This window comes from Malurus melanocephalus, unplaced genomic scaffold (genome assembly GCF_030028575.1).
Source record: "Malurus melanocephalus ecotype Western Australia unplaced genomic scaffold, MMel_1.1 scaffold_253, whole genome shotgun sequence".
NCBI classification, from domain to species: domain Eukaryota; kingdom Metazoa; phylum Chordata; class Aves; order Passeriformes; family Maluridae; genus Malurus; species Malurus melanocephalus.
Window position 1 is genome coordinate 278627 of NW_026623485.1, and position 14147 is coordinate 292773.

The window sequence follows — 14147 nt, forward strand, 5'->3', positions numbered from 1 at the left end:
AGGAGTGAGTCAGAGCACAAGGGAGAAATGAAGATACTGTTGACAGCATGATGAGCCTGGAGGCAACAGGGAGCTTAATTTCTAGACATAAGGTGAATCAAGATAAAACCCCTCTGCAGCAGATGCTGTAACACTCTCTCAGGACATGTTCCTGAGCACAGCATCTCACTGGGATATATTTACAGCCCTGTCAGAGCCAGTGTGAACAACTCTTTCAGACCACCATACACGAGAGAAGGCTTCAGAGAATCTTTTGTGATTGTTAGTTATGTTAGAACAGACCGGACCTTTGTCTCTCTGTTAACTTTTTSAGTCAACTCCATGGGTCACCAGCCAGAAAACCCAACATGAAATGCACTCTGGTGTTCTGTTAATAATATACTCTGTGTTTGTTCATGTTCTTTAATCACATGGTTTTTGCTCTGTGGAACATCCTGTCTCTCTGGCCTAAGCCAGTTCACAAGTAAAGATGCTTTGGACTGAATCCAGACAACACATACATTTTTGTCGTGCTCTGGAAACCCCATGTCAATTTAAAACCATTCAGTAAAGTTTGTATTACTGTATTTTCCTGAAGAATAAAAGGAACATATTTATAAGAAATAGAAACAGAGAGCCCCRTGCCCTCCCCTGTCCAGAGGAAACCCTTCACTCTCCAAAACCAGGAAAAATCTGAAGGGAAAAGGCTAACATACAAGTAAATTTATTAAAATTAACTGTTCATAACAAGTTATTATTCTATTGCTACTGCTATGTTTCTCATATATCAGCAAATGTGGTCACTGCTTGTTTTTCTGTATTTCCATACGGAGGTCACAGCATTAATATTTCATACTGAAGTACTGGGTTTGTCTGGTTTTGTGCAGGTTTTGGGGTTTGGGACATGTTGAATTAATCTCTAAAACTTGTATTGTGTTTCCACTTCTGAGTATTAGTTAAMCCACCAAATATGACACCAAATCACCAAACCACTGTTGTGAGCAGAACATATTATAATTTACCACTGAAGTGCTAACAGCACAGATCCCTGGATAACCAGCAGAACCTCTGGGTTCCACCACTGCTGCCTCCTGAACTCTGCATAAACTGGACAATATGCACAATAGCCACTGGAGAACAGTCCAAGGGCAGCAAATCCTCTTTCAAGTCYCATCTGACTCATGCCTTCACAAGTTGGATAACAGGTTTTTATTCAGCCACGTTGATTTCTGCCATGTCACTCAGAGTTTACAGAGCACCTCTGCTTCTTCTTCTRCCCCAGTTGTGCAATATCCAATGGATAAACTGCTGAAACCGTGTCAGCACACTCAGGGGGGACAGGATCCACAGAAGACATGAACAAACCAACCAGCATAACAAAAAACCAAGCCYCTCAGGATTTCCAGATCCCAAAAATATGAATAAACTGTGTAACTCAAAAACTATTSTAAYGTGGAGTTATGTTTTATAATAAGARTCAGCAAATAAATGTATTGCACAAATGTATTGCCATTTCAAACCAAATGCATATGTTATTTGTAACAAATATTGTAACATAAAGAGCCAGGACTGACCACTAGGAATTTGCAATATAACATTTTACACGGACATTTTAGTCTGAAGAGACCTATTCTGAAACTAAGAGGATAAATTAACCARTAATTAGCAAAATGACTGCAAAACAATTTATCCATTCCAAGAATGTTTAGCCATGTTTCCCATACAGTGTTTGATTCCTGTCTTACAGGCAATATTCAAGTTAGWCTTCACTGTGGAACAGGTACAAGTGTGCCCTTAATATTAACTCTCATGYTGGATATTAGCCATAAAATGGYATGGCTACTTATTGCTAGAGATYCACTGTTAAGTGGRATTTGTGGTTTTATCCTTTCATCCTGAAATAGATTACATCTGCATCTTTGTAGAATTATGAGCCTACAATCCTAATAAGAGACTACTTGTCCTACACAAAAAGTAACCAAATATTTGATTACTCACTTTTTGAGCAACAATTTTTGTTTTTCTGGTGGGGGACAATATTTCTTRCACATATTTTAAAAAGCTAATGCTAATTAACACATACTGGATATCCAGTGAGAATGCTGGTCCAGTGCTGGGGCAGTAATGAGAATGGATCTGCTGACTGTAGTGTCACTTCGTTGCCATTGACTTCACATGGAAAAAACAGGGGTATTCTATACATCCCAAAATTTTTCACTTTGGATGAGCATGAAYCAAACTACATTATTTAGAGCCAAATGAATGTGAATGAATGCCATTCAAACTGACATAACTGAATGTGACCCTGAGGAAACTCTTGTTACTTCTGTTAGTGTGTGTGTGTGTTTCCAAACTGAACTCATGAAGCACATGAACCACAAGTTATTTCCAATTTTATGTTCATATTTTGCTACAGAGAGAAGGGCAGTTACTAGAATTGGCTACTAAGAATGAGCATCTCTCCTGACCACCTAGTTTTGTTCCTCCAGTGCTACACTATGTCACTTCGATTTTGTAAACTGAATTCTACCTGGCTTGCCCTTGCAGAAAAAGGATGCTCTTTTGACCAAGTGGGGAATATTGAATACACACCATGCAGTTTGTTATGCTGCCACTTTCAAAGAAAACAGAGTTTGCTGATCTGTCAAAGAAAGCAGCTCTGGAAATAGCTGAATTAGTGTAACTCAAGTTTAAATGGATTTTGTGGCCCTTGCCTGATTTACAGATCTCTGCTGTCTTCAACTCAGATCAATAAAATTCTCCTCCACTCCCTGTCATGACAGATTCCTGTGTAATAACACCCCAGCTACCACATTTGCTCAGAAACCAGCTGACAAAAAGTGTGGAGAGACAAACTTGATGAAGTTTGACTCAGAGTATTCTTGCACAACAGCTCCCTTTCTTCCAAAATGGATTTGAAAATGAGAATAACTAAGACTATGATACTTCTCAATTTTCATGGATGGGATTGTACTCATCCTCACCAAATAGTCAAACACCCATCTAAAAGTCAGTTTTGAGAAACAAGAAACACAAAATTCTGACAGTCAAATTTCTTAACTTCTCATTAACCTTATTTTCCCAAGAAATGCTCTTAACAGAGGAATTAMATAGAACTAACCATTACACCGTAATCGTTAATTATTAGGGAAATATTAGGACATATAGAAATGTTAAACAGGTGGTCTGAGAACTCAGGAGTTTTTATTCAAAGAAACACTATTCACTGAGGAAAACAATTTACTCCACGCAACCTGAATTCTCATTTCTAGTAAAAATCTCCTGTTAACAAGACAAAACTGAAACTAATATCCCCCTCCTTTCCCTCTTGGTATACTACAGTCTGATTTCAAGAAAATCCAGGTAGCATTGATATGTATGTACACCTTTGGAGACTAAAAGAGCAGTATCAAGTCCACTYCCAAAAATTCAGTGTTTCCCTAAGTAACAGTTATGGACTGTCAGTCTGTATCTGCTTTAAAGTTTTGTTACATTCAGTGTGACAGACACTGTCCATCCTGAGTGTGACTGCAACTGCTGTGAAAAGTTCATGACAGTAAAATCAGCTGAAGAAATAACACAGCACAATATTCTTGTCCATAAGGTATTTTTAGGCTTGCATAAAACCTCCCGTAGAGTGTTTAAAATGCTATTCTTTTCACAACTGYGGGAGATGGAACAAAGAAATGGCTTTGTTCAGAGTTCCACAAAAAGCAGAGCAGAGYTCCTCAGGGCAGCACAGAGCAGCTGTTTCTGGCAAGAAGTTGGATATTCATACAGATGGCTGAATTGCTGAAAACTGGAAAAAGGCAGGAGTAAAAAATTAACATGAGATGTCTGGGTTTGTCCTCTGTCCTCTCCAGGAGAAGARGTGCAGGAGAGGACAGTCCCTTTCTCATTTCCTTCCCACCTCTGCCCAGTTCTGCCACCCAAATCCTCTTCCCCTGTAGCAACTCTGTACAAAGCTCCTGTGCAGCCAAAATCTTCATCTGCCTCTTGTCCTGCCTCAATGTTTTGAGATTGCAAAAGGTTTCTGYACCTTCACTTGAAAAGCTACACACATGTCAAACTTCTACAGAGCTGACTGTTTTTAAGTAACAAAACTCGTTGGACAGGTGGATCTTGAAAAAGAAAATCATTAAAATTTAAATCTGGAGAGAACTAATGGGATACTCTGCTGTGATCTGACACCACAGACACCTAAAGTTTTACACAGTCACTTCCGAAGGCAAAGAGCAAGGGTGAGCTGGATAAAATCCTCAGGAAGAAACCCAGACAGTGTTGATAAATTTCAAATGACTGAGCAATCACCTCACTAGTGACAAATCATCCTCAGTTTTCCAGTGCCTTGCCTTTGGAAATAGTGAATTAAATACTTTTCTTCAAGGAAAGACTTATGGTTATTTTTTTTTTTTTCCATTGGTTGTTTTTTGTTTTTATATATAGATATGTTATAGATATAGATATAGATATATATAGATATAGATGTGTGTGTGTGTGTTCTTAGATCCTGACAGTTTAAAAGTAGTTTTTTTAATGCTATGGTGTATCAAAAAATAAAAAATAAAAAAAAAAGAGAGAGAGAGAGAGAGAAAGAAAAAAATAAAAAGCCTGGAGTCAGTCCTACAAAGATCCTTATTTAGAGAAGCAAAACATTATTTAAAAAAACCTCACAGCTTTAAAATCTCCATACTTGAAATGGAGCTAAACAAACCAATGCCTGTGTTTTGTTTCAAGTCTGAAAACTTAGGATTGGATGAACTCYAGAAGGACTGAGTGAATTTAAACAGGCCAGAAGAAACATAAATCTTGCTTCTATAAAAAAAGAAGTGTGTGTTTTGCTTGCCAACAGGACAGCAATAAACCTTCCCATGAGGGAAASAGATGAACAATAGTTTTCAAGCCTCCCATCTTCACAGTCTTTTATTRTATTTTGAGAAGTTAAAATAATCTTTTGGAGACGAAACTCTAAAGCAGAGAGATTATCTCCCTGAAAGAATTAGGGCAASAGCAAAACCACTGAACAAGACTTGCAGTGCTAAACAAACATAAGGGTCACACACAGACAATGCCACATTGCACTCAGGGATAAACCCCACCAGGAGCAGCAAAGAGCCAAAAGGATAAGACTTTTCACTGTCTCCATGTGAGATGACTCCTCACTTACATTACAGCCCCTAAAGTCTATTAACTCATTTCTTTTTTTTTCCTGACTTTGTAAAACATTCTCTGTTTAGAGACAGTTACCCAAAAATAGAGCAATCAGGCAGGGTAAGGTGCMGTATTTAGGCATTAATTGGCAATACCAACTTCCCTCATAATCCTTCATCCACATGAGCAAAGGCATGACAGCATTTCCATGCCYAGTCCAGATCAATATTGAACTTCAGCAATTAATCACCTTGCTCCAAAGAAGAAAAATTCACAGGATTGGCTTTGTCCTGTCTGTGCTTTCAGCAAGGCTGTAACATTCACTGCTAGAAGGTGGACACCTCAAACAGTTCAGCTGTTTGGATTCCTTTTCTCTTTAAACAACATTGTAGTCCATTTTAAGCCACGAAGAAGTAACAGTATTATGATTTTTATACACTGTAATAATTGTGCACAGCCTGCTATAAAATACTTAACAAAAAATTTCATTGAGCTGCAGTCCAACAAATCCAGCTCTTGAAGTCCATCCTCATCCAAATGAAGCACCACAAAACAGAAGACATGAGAATTGTGACAGGTCTAAGTCACAAAAATTTTAAGAGATCCCTAAGACATCTCCTAGGAAGCCATAAGAGCCCATCTGGCAAAGAACTGATGTACAATGATGTTATGAAMTGGAAGGTAAAAGCAATTTAATGATTATTGGACTATATATTTTTTTTACAAAAAAAGTTCTCCTGTGGCCAAGAGGAATACATTTACATTAGGCAATGCAGAAAGAACAAACAGAGGAGCAACATGTTGGGAAAACTGGGTGTCAGTTTTAATACCCTTAATTTTTGTCACAGAGAAGGGGCAAGATTGCCTTGCCAGGGTAGGAGCTTGGCAAATCAAAGAGTGTGATAAAAGTCCCTCTAAAAAACAACTTGGGAAATACATCCTTGTGAAAACTGTCTAGACCAGAGTCTCAGAATAAAAGAAAGTGGATCCAGGGAGTCCAAAACAACAAAGAATTTCCTATTCACAAAATGGCAGGGCTCAGTGGTCAGCTGTGTATATACCAMGTATTTTGTTGCTTTTTTTGACATTTTGAAATACATTAATTTTGCATATATGACAGAATTATTCCACAACTCTCTGATTGAACAGATTGAGAACATTCAGGTGTTGTAGAGAGGAAAAGGCTCTCTAGGGSCCAAGGGATTGATACAAGGCAGACCTTTGTGCAGCTGATACACTGCCTCACTGCTTTTTTTTTTTCCCCCCATAAGGCTTGCTCTCTGAAAGCAAGTATATTCCAAATGCAGACTTGATTCAGTCAATCAAATTAATTACAGGAAGTCAGAAGAAATGGGCATCTGCATTCTAGCAYAGTTGAGAGGAGAAAGTAAAACTTTATAAATGTAAGTGGATTAAATGTCCATTAAACATGCACCATCCTTACTGGMATGCAATCTCTTTAAAAGCAATTCACTTTTCAGTCTGCTCTAAAATAAGAAAGCACACAATAAACACAATAAACTGAGCAGGGCAGATTTATCAGATAGGCAGAACTACCATTAAAATGAAWGTATTCYTAGGCTGCCYCTTTCTACTTGCAAAGTTTATTTACATGTACAGTAGAAAAGCARGACAAAAATGTTCTCATGGACTGGAAACAGGCAAGGTCAGGGGTAATACATCACTATTAGCCAGGGCTTCCTCAGGAGGTTATGCAGCCTCCAACKTYKTGACAAATCATCACTAAGCACAACTGAAGGCTGGTGTGAACTGTTAAGCTGGAACAAGGGATAGACTAGGTACATGTGAKCTGGATGAATATTAAATTCAGGTAAATTTATAGCATTTTAGAGGTCATGGGTTTATTCATGCTCAGAAGCCCACATCAGCTGGGAATGCAGGATCATGACAGTGCCATGAGATCCAGGAAAGAAGTTTGAAAATGATTCCTCTTTGTACAAGGAATACATCTCAGCAATTCCACTTTGTAATTGTTTTATTTAATTGATTTTTTAAAAAATCATATCCAACAACTCCAAACAACCCTCATGGCAGGACTTTGAAGATTTCAGTATTACAAACCAATTTCCTATGCTACAAACAAAATCCTTTTGAAAGGGCTCTGACCATGGGCAATCCTCAKCAGCCCTGCTGCACCCAGGACAATTCCAAGGACCAAGCCACACACTGCTTGTATTTCTGCTCAAATTTGRGTCTTGCCCAATGAAAGGCCTGGCTTTCTTCCACTGCAGCTCTATTAGCATTGCCAGCAAAGAGAATTTATGCACAGTAAAGGGACTGGCGTTCCTGCTACAATAGCGCCAATTGTCCCAGGCTGCCACATTCAGTTAAATGTTTACTTTGTTGTTTCACAACTCAACAGGAAAGAAAAGGTCAGACAGGCCCTACTGCAGAACAAAGATGCTGTCATTCATCTATTCACCTCAAGCCAAGATTCCAGTGGGAGACTACTGCTTTCCAGTTTTTTTTCTTCTTCCTCCAGGAGACAGACACCAGGTAGTAAATTAACACTCCAGCAATTCTCCCAGTCTGGTTTCATATTCTAAAAGAAACGTTAGATGTCAAAGTATTCTGTAAATACCCTGAAAGAGGAATATTGCCAGGATTTGTTCACCAAGACTTGCTAACAGAGAAAGATTAATCTCTTTAGACTGCCCTTGAATTCTATCCTTTTTGGCACACTTGAAAATGAGAGCTACAGCACAGATAGAGCCATAAGTGTGCTGTTTCCTGTGACACAAARCTTCTCTCAGCCTGAAATGGGGAAGGCTTTATTCAAATTCAGAGTCCKCCAAAAGCTGCATTTGCCAGCACAAGGGTAAAATAAGAACAACTGTTTAACAGGAATGAGACTGTTACTCTCAACTTGTTATGAATGGAAAACCTGCAGTTTCGCTCTCAGTTGATGAAGTACAAATGCACTTGGACAGACACTTGGCCATCTATTCCATTTAAAATAGCCAAAATCTCTTTTAACCCCTGCATATTTCTTTCTCTGTTCAATTAGCACAAGGAACAGAGATTAGACAATGWAAACCTGTCACAACAGTAATCAAACTATTATTGTGAAGAGAAATATGCATGGGTCAAATAAACATAATGTAATTCTCAACTAACAACAAAGATGCTTTGAGCTTRTAAAGGAAACATGGATTATTTACTCCTGGCATGAATAAATCGTGCTCTGATGAAACTTGTACCACATTGTTTGTGATGGGCTGAGCGGCCAGATGGTTGTTGGGACACTGCCTTGGATGGGATGAGTCACATCCCAGCAACACCTGTTCCTTTCCACTGCTACCAAGAGACCGAGATAACCAGCTCCAAAGCAAAATCTGTATTTGAACAGGCAAATCCTTCCTGCTTTGTCTCTTCCTGAGCCAAATATGCAGTTCACAGATTAAACAATAACTCTAGGACCTRAAGAGACTGCTGTGCCTGCAAAGTTGGGGAGATTTCATCTTTCTAAAAGACCATAACCTCAAAAACACAATCTCAAACCATTTCGGGGAATCCCAAACTGGGAGTGCAAGGAGGAGTTTGGAGATGACAGAGTACAATAAAAATCACAACCACAGCTGATTGAGCAGGTGTGAATTATCCAAACCTTCTGTCTCCAGAGTTGCTCACACAAGTTAAGCAGTACTTGTTCTGCAGCTGGTTAAAGGCATGGGAGCCCCATTCAAACCAGTGATCAACCTGTGGACTCTTCTGAGATGGCAAGCAGTATCTGACACCCAGACTCATTAAAGAAGCTAAAAATCTATCATTGACCTCAGGTGGCAGCAGGATGTGACTGGAGAAGCAGAGATTTCTCAAAARCTGTTCAGTTATACAGTCAGCCACATATGTCAGTGATGCACAGAAAATTCTGGACATGACTCAAAACTTTTCCATGTAAAGCTGATGGGAACATTCCTGGGCCAGAWATTCTGGCTAAAAGTACTGTTGTCATCACTGGATAAGGGATTTGTCATTCCYAACAATCCATACCAGTAGAGTCCTAAYTTCTGTAGGAGACAGGAAAAGATCAGGTTTTTACAGATCAGACCTGATCAGCCAGACCAGGTTCTTCACTTCAAAGTGGTCCAAAATCTTCAGAAAATCTTTGAGTTCATATATGACTATGGATGTGTTTTGTCAAGTTAGTCAGATTTTCATTCCTAAATCAATAATATTATGTAAGCAAAGTAAGTATTTTCCTAYACAAACTATCTTCTATCACATACTCTCCTAGTCAAACAGCATTTTAAGCTATGTTTGAASACTGAAACACCACCACTGAAAACTYRCAAATGGGTAATATGATACARAGTGCTGCAACAATATTACTGCAATATTACTCGCTTCTAATTCCACCAAATCCCTCCGTGCCACATTTTGAAACTGAGATGTGAAAGGGCTATTACTGTACTGCATTCATAAACTTGCATTATGTAAAATAAGTACTGACCTTGGGTCACAGAAATAATGCAAGCAGATTTAGAATTTTGCTCATTAGATCACGTACAAACTGGAACATATTTCATCTTTCTTCACAATTATTCAGAAAAGACCATGACACAATAAAAAATTTGTCAGTGGGATTTCTTGGAACATTGGATATCTGCCATGTTACTCAAGAATTCCATGTATCTCAGTCTCTCGGCTAACACAGAATTTAAACAGGAACACCCACAGTGGTTTTTAGAACATACCAGCATATTTTATTCTAAAAACCACAAGGACAAGCCCTCTGCTTTATAAACTTACATTACTTGTGTGTTTCATTTGGCTGACTGTAAATCCAGCTTTTCAGAGCTGAATCATTACAGTTTGATGACACCAAATAAAGGGGAGTGACTCATGCTTTCATGCAAACAAGTGGGCAAAAGTAGAACATCAGAGACACAAACRGCCTGTGCTCCATCAGGACACTGCCCCTCATCTTTCCAACCTTCTCAGAAGGGAAATTTGAGAACATGCAGGAGCAGCAGAACAAACATCAAATGTATTTTATGAACAGCCTGAAGAAATCCCACCTCCATAGAGGTCTCATGCTCATCCCTCAGTGCACACACCATTAAAATGAAGAGGGTGATGGGAGCACCACTTTAGCTTTTTGTAAGACTAAACAAGGCAATTTAGGATGTGATCCAAAGCCTGGGTGTGCAACCTCAACTCTGTTGAGTTGTAAGCAAGTTGAGGTGTAAGCAAGTGAACAAGCTTTACAAGGTAAAAATCATGGACAAAGTAATAGTCAAGACATGAATAACAGTCCAACGATTCAAGAAAGCCATACTGACATGAAAAGGTAACACAAAGCCCAAAAAATCTAACAAGGAAAAGAGAGGAAAGAAATKTCATGTTTTGAGCCACTTCTACTCTCTGTGAGGTCTCATTGCTCCTGCAGATGTTCAGGAAAGTGCTCTTCTCCCTTAATTGCCATTCACTAAATTCCTACCAGAGTCAGAGAAAAGCACTGGCATGAAAATGAGTGCCATACATCTTCCTTTACAGTCCTCCAGATGATTCATAAACAATTATTTAAATGTTATAAAAATGTTCATCTATGSGGTGAGTCAGAGAATTAGCAAGTGMCTTGTTTTCCAGACCAGCTGCGTGGACCTCACAGATTTTTGTCAGGACTCCTACGAGACCAAAACTATTTCTAAGACTGATTGCTTTGTGACACAAGCTGTGTTGTCAGCTGATTAAAAAGATACTGTAAGAAGGAGAGAGGTGAGGCTCAGGGTACTGAGGACAAACTTGCACACACAGTTTCACTGGCCATATTTACTTTTACACATACATGATGGACAYATTTCCAACAGCCTATTGCCACACCACTGAATGCAAACAACAGTTAGATGATGTTATGACAGCAAATAAACCCCCACACTGGTATGATTACAAGCATAAACACTCAAAACTATTGATTACAAAGATGAACATTATCTTCCATTTGGTAACACCTAGGCATGATTATGGCAAAGCATTTTTAAAACACCACCTATATCTGTAAAGGTCTTCCAGGCACCTTAGTTTGGTTTTTTGGTGGGTTGTTTTTTTTTTTTTCCCTCAGAAGCTTAACTAAGTACTAATAAAGGCACATCAGTGTTGAACTTCTTTCTTGATGCTAAGTACTGCACTACAGTGAGCATCATTCAAACAGTRTTTAATTTCTAGACATATGCTACAGTCATACACTGCAATGCACACTCTAAGCAAGTGAGAAGTAGACTTCATCTGTCCTARAGCTTTATTCCTGTTCATTCTTTAATGCTTGTTCTTTGTAGGAAGTGGCTCAGTCTGTAGGTGGAATCTGGAAATGAAAGGCTGTTCCACAATCATGGTTATGCTGTGAGCTGAGAAGYTAATTTTATTATTCATGCATTCCCAGAAGAGGCCAGAAGGACATGGGCACAATTACAAAACACATTCTGTACTCGTTTTCATATGGAGATTATTTCTAATCAACAGGAAGGCAAGGCTTTATTAATCTGTCAGAACTCATCAAGGGGTCATTCACCCCTGTTGTGATGAAATCAGAGTACAACTASTTTTGAATGAATTTTTCAGATTGTAAAAAGATGGTTAGGAACCACAGGGAGAAGGTAGTGCTCCAAATTCCGGAGTTTGTGGAGTCTAGGTTTACACTACAACACTACTATACATAGTGTGCTTTTACTTATCTTAAGTAACCACAGCATCATGGCAGTAAACTGTGACCATGTTGATAAAAAATACCTGGTGTTTAACAGCAAAACAGCCWAGTGTTACACTYTTGGCAYGAATTGCCAGAGAATGCCARTTTTAAAAAGCAGCTGCTACAATTRCAGCTATATTGAGGGATTAGCAATGCCTTTGAAATGTATCTTCATACTCTCAAGAGGTGTGTTTGCAGCTCAAGGCAAGCTGAACTGAAAATAAGCAATGTGAGCTGGAATACACATTGTGATATAAAAAATACCAACCATCTTTAGATACAAAACAGATTTTAGAAAAGCTGTCTCTTCACATTTGTGGTTTGCAGCCACCAATGGCCCAAAGCATCAATGAATGAGCAGGAAGAAGTGCTTGAGCAGCTCGGACATGCTGAGTCCTGCACACCACAGTGCGGTGCTAGAGACCGAGCCTGCCTCTGTCTGCACTCCCGGGTGACTCTGCAGTCACTCGAGGATGGAGCACAGCCTGTTCTGTTCACCCACGCTGCCCTCACCTTTACCTGAGAACAGCACCCAGCACCTCCCTGTGCGCTGCCCACCCTGCGAGCTCTGTGCCTGGGCAGGAGWGTGTTAAACCTTCACACAGCTCCTGCAGAACCTCAAAGGGAAGAACTGCAGGGATGGACAAGTGCTACACAAGGACACAAATTTTACTCTCTCAGTACTTTTCTTTCCTAGCACAGTAGAAAAGCAAGACAAAAATGTTCTCATGGACTGGAAACAGGCAAGGTCAGGGGTAATACATCACTATTAGCCAGGGCTTCCTCAGGAGGTTATGCAGCCTCCAACTTCGTGACAAATCATCACTAAGCACAACTGAAGRCTGGTATGAACTGTTAAGCCTGGAACAAGGGATAGACTAGGTACATGTGAGCTGGATGAATATTAAATTCAGGTAAATTTACAGCATTTTAGAGGTCACGGGTTTATTCATGCTCAGAAGGCCACATCAGCTGGGAATGCAGGGTCATGACAGTGCCATGAGATCCAGGAAAGAAGTCTGAAAATGATTCCTCTTTGTACAAGGAATACATCTTAGCAATTCCACTTTGTAATTGTTTTATTAGTTAAAAAAAAACATATCCAACCACTCCCAACAACCCTCACGGCACAAATTCTACCCTCTGAGTGCTTTTCTTTCCTAGCACAAAGGTCTGACAGCACAGCTCTCCAAGCTGCCCRTTCCCAGCCATGCCACACCAGSTCTGGGRAAAKKTTGGCACAAGTGTCAGGGGCACTGYCTGTTTGATCTAACTCCAGCCTTGGACTAAAGCTTTTAGGCTCTGTCCAACAATAATGGTTATCAGTTTGCTCTTTACAATGGAAGCTCCCTGTTCCCAAAAAGAAGCCAGGAGTTTCACTGAGGTAGCAATAACACAGAAATGTAGAGGCTGATTCTCAATTATYTATGCAAAGTTCAAAGTAATTTCTTGCTAACCTTGCCTCTTTAAAAACTTTCTAAACATAATTTGGCACTGTATTTTAAGTTGACCACAGGAAGCACATAACAGGAAAGTCCAGGAGAAGCMTTGTCTTCCCCTCAGGCACTTCCTGTACTAGTGACAAAAGCATAATGCAAAATTGCTAAGAAAGTGCTTCATGTTTAAGTTATGCTTTGTCTTCCTTTTAGGCAAGAAATATAAAAATCACAGCCTTGAAACAACAGTGCCCACCTCTGCATCACAGTGTCTGGTTAGACTCTGAGCTTTTGGGAACACGTCTCTGATAAACTAAGTTAAGGAGCAAACTCAGATGATAAACTCAGAGAATGACCCAAACCAAATTTCTGGCTTTCCTCCCACTCTTCAAGCACACTGGGTGCTTAACAGTGATTTGATATCACCCTTTGCTGAAAGAAAATTACCTATACTCCACTTCACTAGCCTTGTAATCAGTTGGCTAATGGAAGAAAAAGCTCAAAGGTCCCTTTAAGGAGAAAGCAAATAATTCAAGCATTCCCATGTTAAAAACAGACACAACAAACAATTGAAAAGGCCACAGATTGTTCTCTGATATTCACACTTATGCAATATGCCCAATCATGTTAACAGTGAATTCCATTTTCCTGCTCAGACATCTAAGACAATAGAGGCATCTAGGCAATAGAGGCAAGAATATGCAAAAGACACAACATTCACAAAAACTTTTTTGCAACTATCAATCTCTTTTTTTTTCTTCCTGAGCTCTCTATAAGACAGCCTTATTTTAAACTCTGTTTAAGCAGAATCTGTAACAGGCTAAGTCTCAATGCAGTTTGCTCCAGCCATGACTAGACCCTACATTGAAATA

The 14147-nt window shown here is 39.4% G+C and overlaps 1 long non-coding RNA gene across 3 annotated transcripts in view; it reads right to left on the reverse strand.

The window, feature by feature from the left end:
• LOC130579076 (uncharacterized) overlaps positions 1 to 14147 on the reverse strand; it is a 45325-nt gene that overhangs the window by 12387 nt on the left and 18791 nt on the right. The gene's annotated exons all lie outside the window — the stretch shown is intronic.